The sequence below is a fragment of the Octopus sinensis genome, unplaced genomic scaffold (assembly GCF_006345805.1).
Source record: "Octopus sinensis unplaced genomic scaffold, ASM634580v1 Contig03606, whole genome shotgun sequence".
Lineage (NCBI taxonomy): Eukaryota > Metazoa > Mollusca > Cephalopoda > Octopoda > Octopodidae > Octopus > Octopus sinensis.
In genome coordinates, this window is record NW_021826696.1 from 1 (window position 1) to 12,179 (window position 12,179).

Genomic DNA, 12,179 nt, shown 5'->3' on the forward strand with positions numbered 1-12,179 from the left:
TTTTGTGTCATTCAGAAATGAGATCCATGAAAAAGAGCAGTGTTGGTAGAGAATCACCTTGAAAAATTCTGCAGTTAATGTTGATATCACCAGTGTTCGTAGTATCTGTCTCTGAATTCAGTATAAGAGACAACAGTTTTTTTTCTTTTTTGCTTCATACATTGCTCTATAGAAAATTATCAATAACTGAGGAGATTTTATATATTTCCCAGCATGATTTTATATATTTCCGATCCAGCTATGAAGAAGGCTGTCAGATGCTTTTTTAGTAGTCAATCCTTGCTATAGAAATATTTTTGTGTCATTTGTGGCAGTCCTCAAGAATCATTCTGTTGATTAAAAGTTGGCCTTTACCAACATATGAGCCACACTTACAGCATTTTTGTTTGCTAGAGAATATCTTGTTATCCATCAGGAAGGTATATGTACTTTCAATAATGATGGATGTTAGTATTTTATGACATAATTGGTTGGTTGTTTTGGAGGTTATTAGTTTTGTCATTCTGGAGAAGTTAGTTAGTTACTCCATTTACCAACCAGGAGGGATTTTCTTGGGGTCATAATGCTATTATAGAGGTGGGTCAGTCTCCCATGAGATTCCAGGAAAGCATTCAACCAGAAGTTAGGGATTTTATCTTTACTGGGTGATTTTCATTTGCTGGATTTTCTTAGTGCATTCCCGAGATCTTTAACAAAGATATCTTTCCATATTTGCTCTCTAATATGTTACAAAATACTGCACTTCTCTACTTGTTGCCTATACATTCACTTTCCTTCAAACTAACAACCTTTGACACTATTTATACGTATTTCATTTTCTACTTCCTCTCATATTGTATCTTTTTGTTTCAGGCTATGGACGTAACAGTGGATTTCCGCAAAATTTCAAAACTGGTATCAGTGAATGCTCATCACCACACTTGACCAGTAATAAAGAACCTTCTGTAGTTCAAGATCAGTTTAAATGGACTATTTACAATGCTACTGTTAATCTACCAGCTGTTTTGAATGATCCACGATTAGCTAAAAGAGAAACAGACTTTTTCACAAAAACTTGGGGGGAATCATTTGAGAAAAGGGATATTTCTCCTTCTCCTTATTTACCTGAAGTGAATCGATCTCATTTTGAAAAGTATCTAAATAAGTCATCTGAGGTAACTTGTCTTACTTGCAATGCTTAGGCATTGTTTTTTTGATTTGCTAACCATCTATTGACTTCTATCACCATACATTAGATAGTCTAAATTCACTATTTATATAGGTCTGTTGTATTCATGTTGATTGAATTTTCATTGGTATACTATTGGTTAATTCGAACTTTACTGACTGCACATTGGTACGTAGCTTGCATTACCCTTCACAAATCATTCATACATCTCTTTCTTCATTAGAGATCATCAGGTTACAGAGTATGGGATCTTGTCAAAGGCCTTCTCTTGGTCAACTAATACTTGGTACAGCTTCTTACTCCTTGCTAAGTATATTTTGCAGTAATCTCCCTTGGGAGTGTGCATCATCATCATCATCGCGCAACATCTGCCTGCTATGCTAGCATGGGTGGGACGGTTCCAGAAGAGCCGGCCGGGCAGAAGCCTGCGCCAGATTTCTGTGACTGTTTTGGCAGGATTTTTACAGCTGGATGCCCTTCCTAACACCAACCACTCAGCAGAGTGGACTTAATGCTTTTTACGTAGCACAAGCACAGGTGAGGTCAGTTGTGGCAAGGTTTTTACAGCTGGATGCCCTTCCGAACACCAACCACTTTACAGTGTGGACTGGGTGCTTTGAAGTGGCACCTGCACTGACAGGGGCACCAAGTACTTGCAAGTCAAAAGAAAAAAAACTTTCAAGAAGGGAGGAGGCATTGGAGGAGGTGATCTTGTGTCAGATGATGAATGGTTATAGTGAGACAGAGAGACAGAAACAGGTGTCGTGCAAGGTTACCTGGCCGGTGAAAGAAAACGAGAGAGAGAGAGAGAGAGAGAGAGAGATCAGGAATGAAGACAGAAACAGGTGTGCTACCGCAAAGGAAATATATGGTTACCCAACCTGAGGGAAGTGCAGGAGAGAGAGTGGGAGACAGCAGGATAGAGATATTGGTAAAAGGCCGAGCATACTCACAAAGGACAGGGATCAGAATATAAATGGGAAGGTTGAGTAAAGGAAGAGAGAGATATAGATGGTGGCAAGTGCCAGGGCATACCCTTGAAGTTCGAATGGCATAATATAACTGCTGAAGGAAGTTTGATCAAAGAGTGTGGAGGAGGTGGGGAGAATCAGTGGCAAAAACGTGGGTATATATAGAGTTGGTGGGGGGCTACTGAATAGTAATGATACAGAGGAACAGGGCCATGAGAATAGGATTGGGGAGTGAGAGCTAGGCATAGTGTATGAAAGAGGAAATATGAAGAAGAGAAAAGATGTGGAAATGGAGATTGGTTTGTTGGTATAGGGTGTGTGAGAAGTTTTCTTGTTAGATGTGGGTGGGACAAAAGCGCTTCTGGAACTCAGTTTCTCTGACATGAGTGGGTCTTCTCTAGAGCTTCATATTGCCTGACATCTTGTTCCATTTTCATTTTCTCCTGTGAGGCCCAGCATCCTGAAATCAGTCCTTACCACTTCATCCTATGTCTTCCTGGGTCACCCTCTTCTGTGGGTACCATCCACTTTCAGCGATAGGCACTTCTTTATGCAGCTGTTCTCATTCATATGCATCACATGCCCAAACCAATGTAGTCTTCTCTCTTGCAATCTACATTCTATTCCTCTTATGCCCAACTTTGCTGTACATGTGCACTGATGTTGCACATCCAACAGATCACACTACCTTCATTTCTCTCCTGTCTACGCATGTCTTCTGCAGTCAGAGCCCATGTCTCACTACCATGGAGTATAGCTCTTCGCACACAAGCTTCATATAGTCTACCTTTCACTCTGAGACTTCTTTTGTTGCCAACAGAGGTAATAGCTCTCTGAACTTCCTCCACCCAATTCTTATTCTAGAAACAATACTTTCAGAGTATCCTCCACCATTGCTAATTTGGTCACCTAGGTAAAAGAAACTATCTACTACCTCAAGAGAGCCTCCTTGGCTTTTGAGAGAATCTAAGTCCCGTGTTCTCTTAGTGCTTATTGTTCTTGCACACCTGCCACATACAAAGACAACTTTATCTGTTAATCTACCTGTGATTCCGGTACACCTCTTATGTGTCCATAGTTTACACTGGTTGCAGTGAATGAAATTTCTTCCAACTCCTTTCCTACATATTGAGCAGGGCCATTTTACCTGATGGAAAGAGAGTTTTATCTTCTTTCTTACTAACAACTTTGGTCCTAGCTAGGTTAACTTTAAGGCCCTTTGGTTCCAGGTCTCCAATTCTGCTAAAGATTCTGCAATAAGTGCAAGGTCATCAGCATGTAGCAGTTCTCAATGGCATCCAGTTTTGGATTCCTCTGTTATGGCCTATTCATATTTTTTCCTTGCACAAACCTGATTGCATCCTGTTTATTTTCTTTCTAATCACTTTGTGCTGTAACTCTTCCTGCAAAGTTACATCTTCCGATATGTATATGTATGATAAACTGAGGACTTTTATGTTGTTAAATCAACATAATACCTGATTTCTTCATGAATTCTAACACTGTCTTTGTGTGTTTGCTATTATTCTAAATTTATTTATTGAGTGAGTTAGTGCTCAACACCAGAGGGTGGTGTTTCTGCTCGTATCAAATAATGTTAAACAGTATTATTGCTATATGAAGCATATTGCAAATATGTGAACAGTTAGTTTTAATTTGAATATTTTCATTTTGAAAATATTATTTATTTCATTAGTATTCATTCACTTATATATCATTAACTGATAGTAACTGCAGTGGAAAAGTATATTCCCAAAATTACCCATTATATGACAAGTAATTTTCTTTAAGCAAACTTCTGAAGTTTAAAAAAAAATTTTTTTTTCAGAAATACAAAACACATCTTCTGAATTTAGATCAAACATCCAAACAGCAAGTTCCTGATGCCATATATTCAAATTCATTGAGACACATTAAACATTTAGGTAAGTTAACCATACTTCTTTTAATTCATCATCATTTTATGTCTATTTTCCATGCTACATGGCTTGGATGGCTTGTCATGGTTTGTGTTCATTGTTGTTGGAAGCCACTGCCCACCTAGACATGTTGGAATACTACACTGTTTTGTAGACTATACTGGGTGCATTTTGTTATGACATTAGTGCTTGTGAGGGTGTCATGTCTTCTATAAGACTAAAGACTCCTCTCAGCCCTATGTTGTTTCTACTCAATTTATAAACCACTTTACAGATGTACTGGGTATGGTGCATTTTATTGTTGCACCAGCACTAAAGAGGTTGTCTTGTAACTCACAAAACTAAAGTGCCCTTTGTATAATAATAGGGTGAATATAAAAGAGACTGACAAAAATATCTGAGAAAGTGAGAAAGCAAAAGTCTTATGTGAGGAACAGAGTTATTGGTATGAATGTATGATAAAATGAGAGTAACAGGAGGAACAGTGCTGGGTGAAAAAATAGAAGAGAAACAGTATTGCTAAAGGTTAGTAGGAGAGAGGCAGTGATAGCAAATACCTGATTGGTGTTATGAGCGATTGATGGTCACTTATATGAGACAGGTGATGGTTAACAGAAGTGTGACAATGGAGAGTAAGAGTTCTTGATTCATAAGGCATTGTGATGGGAAAGACAGAGATAGTGATTTGGAGGATGAGGGGAGGTTAATTAAGGAGTGATCATGTGCTATTTCCCATTACATGGGTGATTATGGTACAGTAAATATAAGAAGGTGAATGGTAGTGTAAGAGAAATGGGATGGTGTCAAAGAGTTAAGAGAGTCTGTTAAATGTTACAAAAACTAAACCTCTGTCAGATTTATTTGACACTTCTGATATTCATATTTATAGAAAAGAATCGTGCTGAATTGGACCAGGTACCGAAGGTAAGAAAAACACACTTTAATATTATGATTGGTTTTACCCCAGACAAAATGCTTAGTGGCAGTTCATCCATCCTTACATTCTGGGTTCAAATTCTGCAAGGTTGACTTGACCTTCATTTCTTTCAGAGTTGATAAAATAAGTACCAGTTGAGCACTGGGGTCGATGCAATTGACTTAACCCCTCCTTTGAGATTGCTGGCCTTGTGTCAAAATTTTAAAGCAATATTATGACTGGTTTTAGAAGTGTGGAGATAGTTGAAACAGAATCCAAGCCTCAGTTTCTTTTCTTCATTCATTCTACTTTCATTTTACCATGCTAACATGGGTTGGACAAACACATTATTGTGACATTGTTTTACAACTGGTTACCATTCTTGTTAATCCTTACCTGTTTTCTAAATGAGGTGTTATTTATTCACTCATCTTCAAAAGTATATATACATACACATACTAATCCTTTCAGGAAAATAGTCCTGTTCAATATTTGTAAAATATATTGATATAGTTGCATATAAGAGAGTAAGGCAGAGAGAGAAAGAAAGAAAAAGGAGAGAGAAAAGACAGAGCGAAGCATCCATGACATATGGTAGAGGGAATGTATTATTTGTGTGGTTAAAAAGGTTAGTTGAATGTAGTGATATACAAGAGAGTTAATATAATTTTAGCAGAGGGTTGATGTTCTGATGGTGAGATTAAAGAATGGCAGAGAGAGAGAGAGAGAGAAAGAGAGAGGTGGTTGTGATGGAGGTGGTGATGGTGAATGTGTAGTGAAAAGTATTTTTTTTAATTGAACTAAGTTTTTTATATCACCTATCACTTAATGCATGTGCATCCCAAACTTGCCATTCACTTTAGAAAGAAACCAGTTTCCCATTTGCTTGTAATATGCAATGACTATCAATAAATCACAAGGAAAGACATTTGATATAGTGGGGCTATTTTTGCTTGAACCTGTATTTGGCCATAATCAGCTATATGTTGCATTCTTAAGGGTTTGCAAATTATCTGATTCAAGGGTTAAAGTTATCAACACTGATAAACAAGGGAAAAGAAGATGGAGAACTTACACAAAGAACATAGTCTGCAAAGAAGTATTGGATTGAAAGGTGTTTGCAAATTGAAATGTGTATTGGCTCTGACCCATCACGTTGGTTTATAAGTTACCAACAGTGTAGTTTTCAGAGTATGCCATGTTGCATTAAATTTTTACACCCCATGAAATTGTGACCCATATATTCTACATGTGAAATATTTGTTTTACTACAAAATCTGTTTTCTAAATATGAAATTGTGCCCATGTAAATTTTAAAATGTAATTTTTCCGTTGATGGAGAAAATGGAAAAATAAGAGTGAATATTTATTTTATGAGTGCTGTGTATTAAGTCTATAAAATTGCACATAAAATATATAAAGTATATATATATATATATAAAGTGCATTAAGTAATTATCATATTCCAATTTCCTTCACTTTTCAATGAATAGCAGATGAACAACTTATCTTTTGTAACAGGTACAACTCAGGCTATGCTTTCAGTTTTTTTTTGGATAAAGTTTTCAGGAATAACCCAATAAGTTTACTATTAATTCTGTGATATAGTTTGCACTGGGTACATCGTGTGGTGTTCGCTCTAAGAACACATGGAAAATAGATCTTCTTGAATGCTCATGAGGATCCTTAGAGGTTGTAGATAGTTTTGTTACCTAGGTGACCTCATTAACAATGGAGGAGGATGTTCTGAATGTATAGCAGTCCAAGTAAAAACAGACTGGAGGAAGTTTAGAGAGCTACTAACATTGTTAGTAACAAAAAGTTTCACTCTCAGAGTGAAAGGCAGATTATATGATACTTGAGTATAAACAGCAATGCTACTTGATAGTGAGACATGGATCCTGAATGCAGAAGACATGTAAAGAGTGAAAGAAATGAAGCCAACATTCTCTACTGGATGTGCAATGTCTGTGTGTGCCTACAACATAGTGCACATGTGTTGAGAAAAAAATTGGGTATAAGAGGTATCAAATGTAGTGTGCAAGAGAGTAGGCTGCACTGGTATGGTCATGTATTGTGTGTGGATGAGAGCAGCTGCATAAAGAAGTGGTAATTGCGATTGTATGAAAGAGGGAGGCCCAAGAAGACAAAGAATGAAGTAGTGAAGACCAACCTCAGGTTGTTTAGCATTAAGGAGCAAATGACAAGGACTGAGATGATAAGTGATTTACTGTCCTTGAGAAGACCTGTCCATTTCAGCAAAAAATTAGGTCCTGAAAGAATATTGTTAATGTATATGCCTTCCCCACAACTCAGTTTTGTAATACCCATCATCAACCTTCTAACTGTGGTATTGTTTCTTTACATATTTCATCACCCTCTCCTTTGTACTACCAATGTATCTCCTGTTTCCTTGTGATGTAAATACTCTGTTGTTTCACACAGTAGCAATGTGAAGAAAGCAAAAAACTTTGCAGACATTTCCATGCTTACATACACGTACACACTCACACAGTTCCATCTACTAAATTTCATTGACAAAGCATTGATTTATCTATTAGTATAGTCGAAGACACTTAGCAGTACTATGCAGTAGGATCTTAACTCAAAGTTATTTATTGCTTATGAGAAATATATATAAATATTCATATGTATAAAAGCAGTACATTGTCACTGCTTTTGCTCAACAATAACAACATGAAGACCCATGGAAATACACACACACATAAATTATATACCATCACCACCACCACCGCTGCCGCCGTCATCATCATCATTAATGTGTGTCTTGCATGCTATCAAGAATGAGATATGGCAGTTATAAGCTGTAGCTGAGGTAAATAAGTGATTATTGATGGTACAGAAGGAGTGATCAGTGGAAAGGGATGATATTGAGAATGAAGAATGGATGTCAAAAGGAAGTGATTCTTGGGAGAGGGAGGGATAACTGGTAGTACAGAAAGAAGGATAAAATATGTAATTCAGCTCTCATATAATTACAGCAGCAGACTATAGAATGCTTTTCATTTTTTGTTACCAACAGTGTTATTAGCACTTTGAACTCTCTCCAGCCTGATCTTACTCTGTCTACTATACTTTCAGAATATGCTCCACAACTGCTAAAAGTTGTAGACCCTGACACTTAATTTCTTTATCATCATCGTCTGTTTTCCATGCTAGCATGGGTTGGACGGTTTGACTGGGGTCTGGGAAGCCAGTAGGCTGCACTGGGCTCCAGTCTGATCTGGCAGTGTTTCTACAGCTGGATGCCCTTCCTAATGCCAACCACTCTGAGAGTGTAGTGGCTGCTTTTTTTATGTGCTACCAACACGGGCCAGAGGGAGCTGGCATCGACCACGATCAGATGGTGCTTTTTACGTGCCACCATCACGGGGACCACAACTACAAATACTTATATGTTGTTGTTGTATGTTATTGTAATAACCAAAGATTGACTTTGACCTAAACGAATTTGGTTTAATATTTTTGAGATATATTGAAATGTATTTTGATAGTTGTAGATTCTCTTTACATAATTGTTTTGTCTGTTATAATTTTGTTGTATTTTTTTTATTGTAATTGTTATATAGTTGAAAAGTTAAAGCTCACACTCATAAACATAGGCATTTGAATTACTGTATTTGATGGCCTATAAGACACACCTTTTTTTTACCCAAAAATGGCTTTAAACATCCCCCTGCATCCAGTGCACTCAATGTAGGCTCAAAAATTGCTCAAAACAGTATGTATGTTTATAAAACATGTGCTGCTATCTATTGGTGAAAAATCGCCTACTGTATGTTTATATTGAATGTTATTAAGCAATAAATTGCTTATAATCACCGATAATAGCAAAGTTATACAGGTAAATGAAGGAATTAAAACATTATTTTAGTGCTAATTTATTTTACAAGAGTATAGCCTAGGCCAAGGTATGTCCTATGCACTCATGCATCTTATAGGCCATCAGATATGGTAATTTCTTTTACAATCCAGCTGTCCTTTCACACAGAGTTTTGTCTGTCTTTAAGACAAAGCTCTGAAGAGACTTATGTAAATGGATATGAATTGGTTATAAATCAAATAATATATATAAGTCGAAACAAATTGTTGTCTTTTAGTTTTTTAAGGTTATATTATATTCATAGTATATTACCTCCACTGCTTAGCACATTGGAAAAGTGTCTTTTATTATAGTCTCAGATTGATCAAACCAAATTCGTTTAGGTCAAAGTCAATCTTTGGTTATTATAATAACATACAACAACAACATATATATTTTATGTATATATATATATAAAATAGTGTACATTTAAACATAAAGAGAAAATTACCTATGACAGGTAATTTCTACACGCTAGGAGACAGTCAAAAACAACTGAAGACTACAAAAAAAATTCAAGCAATTTCAAAGGGAATGAAAGATAAAAACTTTCACTTGTTTTTGTGGTTATACTTATAGGTTTCGGATTTTTTAGTAAATACAATAATTTAATTTACCAGGCTAATCCTCTTCAGTAACTGAGCCCTTCAAAACTAACTTATAATTATGAGACCGATAGCAAGTGTCTCATCTCTATGTGTTATAATTTTTTCAAAATCCACCATGCAAGTGTAGTTTCAGTCGTATAATATGTTGTGTATTGACTTTTTATACATGCTAGACCACTGGTAATTAATTTGTAAAAATTGAATACCCTATATAGATATATATGTATATGTATGTATATATATGTATGTGTATATGTATATATATGTATATCTATATATATATATATGTATATGTATGTATGTAAATATGTATATACATGTATGTATATATGTATATATATGCATATATCTATATATATGTGTATATATATATATATATGTGTGTATAACTGTGCATATATGTGTATATATTATATGTATATGTATACCTATATGTATATATATATTGTATGTAGATGTATGTATGTGTGTATATATATATATATATATATATATATATATATATATATATACATACATACACATGTATATCTGTGTATATATATGTATATATACATATCCACAACGTGGGGTCGAGGTTTCTACGGGACAACCTGCTGAGAGCCACTGACTAGATCTGTGGCTGGTGCAAATTCCCCACTCAACCCAAGGTAACGTGGTGGTGGAACAATGTGGTTGACAGGGCTATTAGACAGAAGAAACAGGCTTAGAAGGACTGGAAGAACGGAGGTAGCAGGGAACTGTATCAGACTGCCAGAAGGGAAACTAGGAGACAGGTTTATTTAGCCAGAGGGGAAGCAGATAAGTAAAAAAATTTGCCAATGTTCTGTGCCGTGAGGACCAAAGACTTGAGATATTTTGTGTTGCAAGACAGTGTGTGAGAGAGAATCGTAATGTGATAGGAGAGAAATGTGTTCGCATGGATGATGGTTCACTTGTGCTAAATGAGGATGAAAAGAGAGAGGTTTGGAGACGCCACTATGAAAGGTTGCTGAATAAAGAAAATGAATGGGATAAAGAGAGTCTGCTGAATGTCAACCCAACAGAGGGACCAGGTATCCGAGGTGACAGTTCTTTGGTAGTTGAGGCAATTAGAAGCATGAAGACAGGTAAAGTCCCAGGCCCATCAGGAATTACTGCAGAGATGCTCAAAATATTTGGCAGTGTTGACTATAGCCTAGTCACCCATATAGTTAACCAGGTTATACACGAAGGAGTCATACCCAATGACTGGTGTAGCAGCATAATAGTCAACTGCTACAAAGTTAACGGTGACGCCCTAGATAGAAATAATTACAGAGGTATCAGGCTGTTGGATCAAGTAATGAAGGTTACGGAGAGGGTCATAGCCCAACTGATTATAGAGAGAGTCAATTTGGATGAGATGCAGTTTGGTTTCGTGCCAGGGAAAAGCACCACTGATGCCACATTTCTGGTGAGACAGCTGCAGGAGAAATACCTAGCCAAAGATAAGCCCCTGTACCTGGCTTTCGTTGACATGGAGAAAACCTTCGACAGGGTCCCCCGATACCTTATCTGGTGGTCAATGAAGAAACTAGGGATAGATGAATGGCTGGTAAGAGCTGTGCAGGCCATGTACAGGGACGCTGTCAGTAAGGTAAGGGTTGGCAACGTGTACACTGAAGAATTCAAGGTAGAGGTTGGGGTCCACCAGCGTTCAGTCCTCAGCCCCCTCCTATTTATCATAGTCCTCCAGGCAATTACGGAGGAATTCAAGACAGGATGCCCGTGGGAGCTCCTCTATGCTGACGACCTTGCTCTAATTGCTGAGTCACTATCAGAACTGGAGGAGAAGTTTCAGGTGTGGAAGCAAGGATTAGAATCGAAGGGCCTTAGAGTCAACCAAGCTAAAACCAAAGTCCTAATAAGTAGGAAGGTAGACAAACTACAAACACCTTCAGGTAGATGGCCCTGCTCGATCTGTAGAAAAAGGCGTAGGTAGACACTCTATAAGATGTACCCAGTGTAAGCTATGGACACATAAGAGTTGTAGCAATGTCAAAGGAAGGCTAACTGGGAAGGTAGTTTTTGTATGTGGCAGATGCTCAGGAGCAATAAACATTGAAAATGTGCAGAAAACAACTTCCGTCACTTTCCAGGGGCAAAAACTAGAAGTAGCTGATAGCTTCCATTATCTAGGTGACCAAGTCAGTAGCGGGGGCGGGTGTGCTGAAAGTGTAACTGCTAGAGTAAGAATAGCCTAGGCAAAGTTCAGGGAGCTCTTACCTCTGCTGGTGACTAAAGGCCTCTCACTCAGAGTAAAAGGCAGACTGTATGATGCATGTGTACGGACAGCCATGCTACATGGCAGTGAAACATGGGGCGTGACTGCTGAGGACATGCGTAGGCTCATGAGGAATGAAGCCAGTATGCCCCGATGGATGTGTAATGTCAGTGTACATACTCGACAGACTGTAAGTACCTTGACAGAAATGTTGGACCTAAGAAGCATCAACTGTGGTATGCAAGAGAGACGTTTGCGCTGGTATGGCCATGTGGCGAGAATGGATGAAGATAGGTGTGTGAAAAAGTGCCAATCCCTAGCAGTTGAGGGAACCCGTGGAAGAGGTAGACCCAGGAAAACCTGGGACGAGGTGGTGAAGCACGACCTTCGAACTTTAGGCCTCACAGAGGCAATGACTAGCGCCCGAGACCTTTCGAAATATGTTGTGCGTGAGAAGACCTGGCAGGAC

The 12,179-nt window shown here is 37.7% G+C and overlaps 1 non-coding gene across 1 annotated transcript; it reads left to right on the forward strand.

Moving 5' to 3' along the window:
- Positions 1–819: 819 nt before the first annotated feature.
- On the forward strand, positions 820–4,999 carry LOC115227480. Its single transcript, XR_004997082.1, has 3 exons — positions 820–1,154; positions 3,968–4,064; positions 4,948–4,999. It is a non-coding gene; the product is annotated as an uncharacterized LOC115227480 (transcript).
- Positions 5,000–12,179: the final 7,180 nt, after the last annotated feature.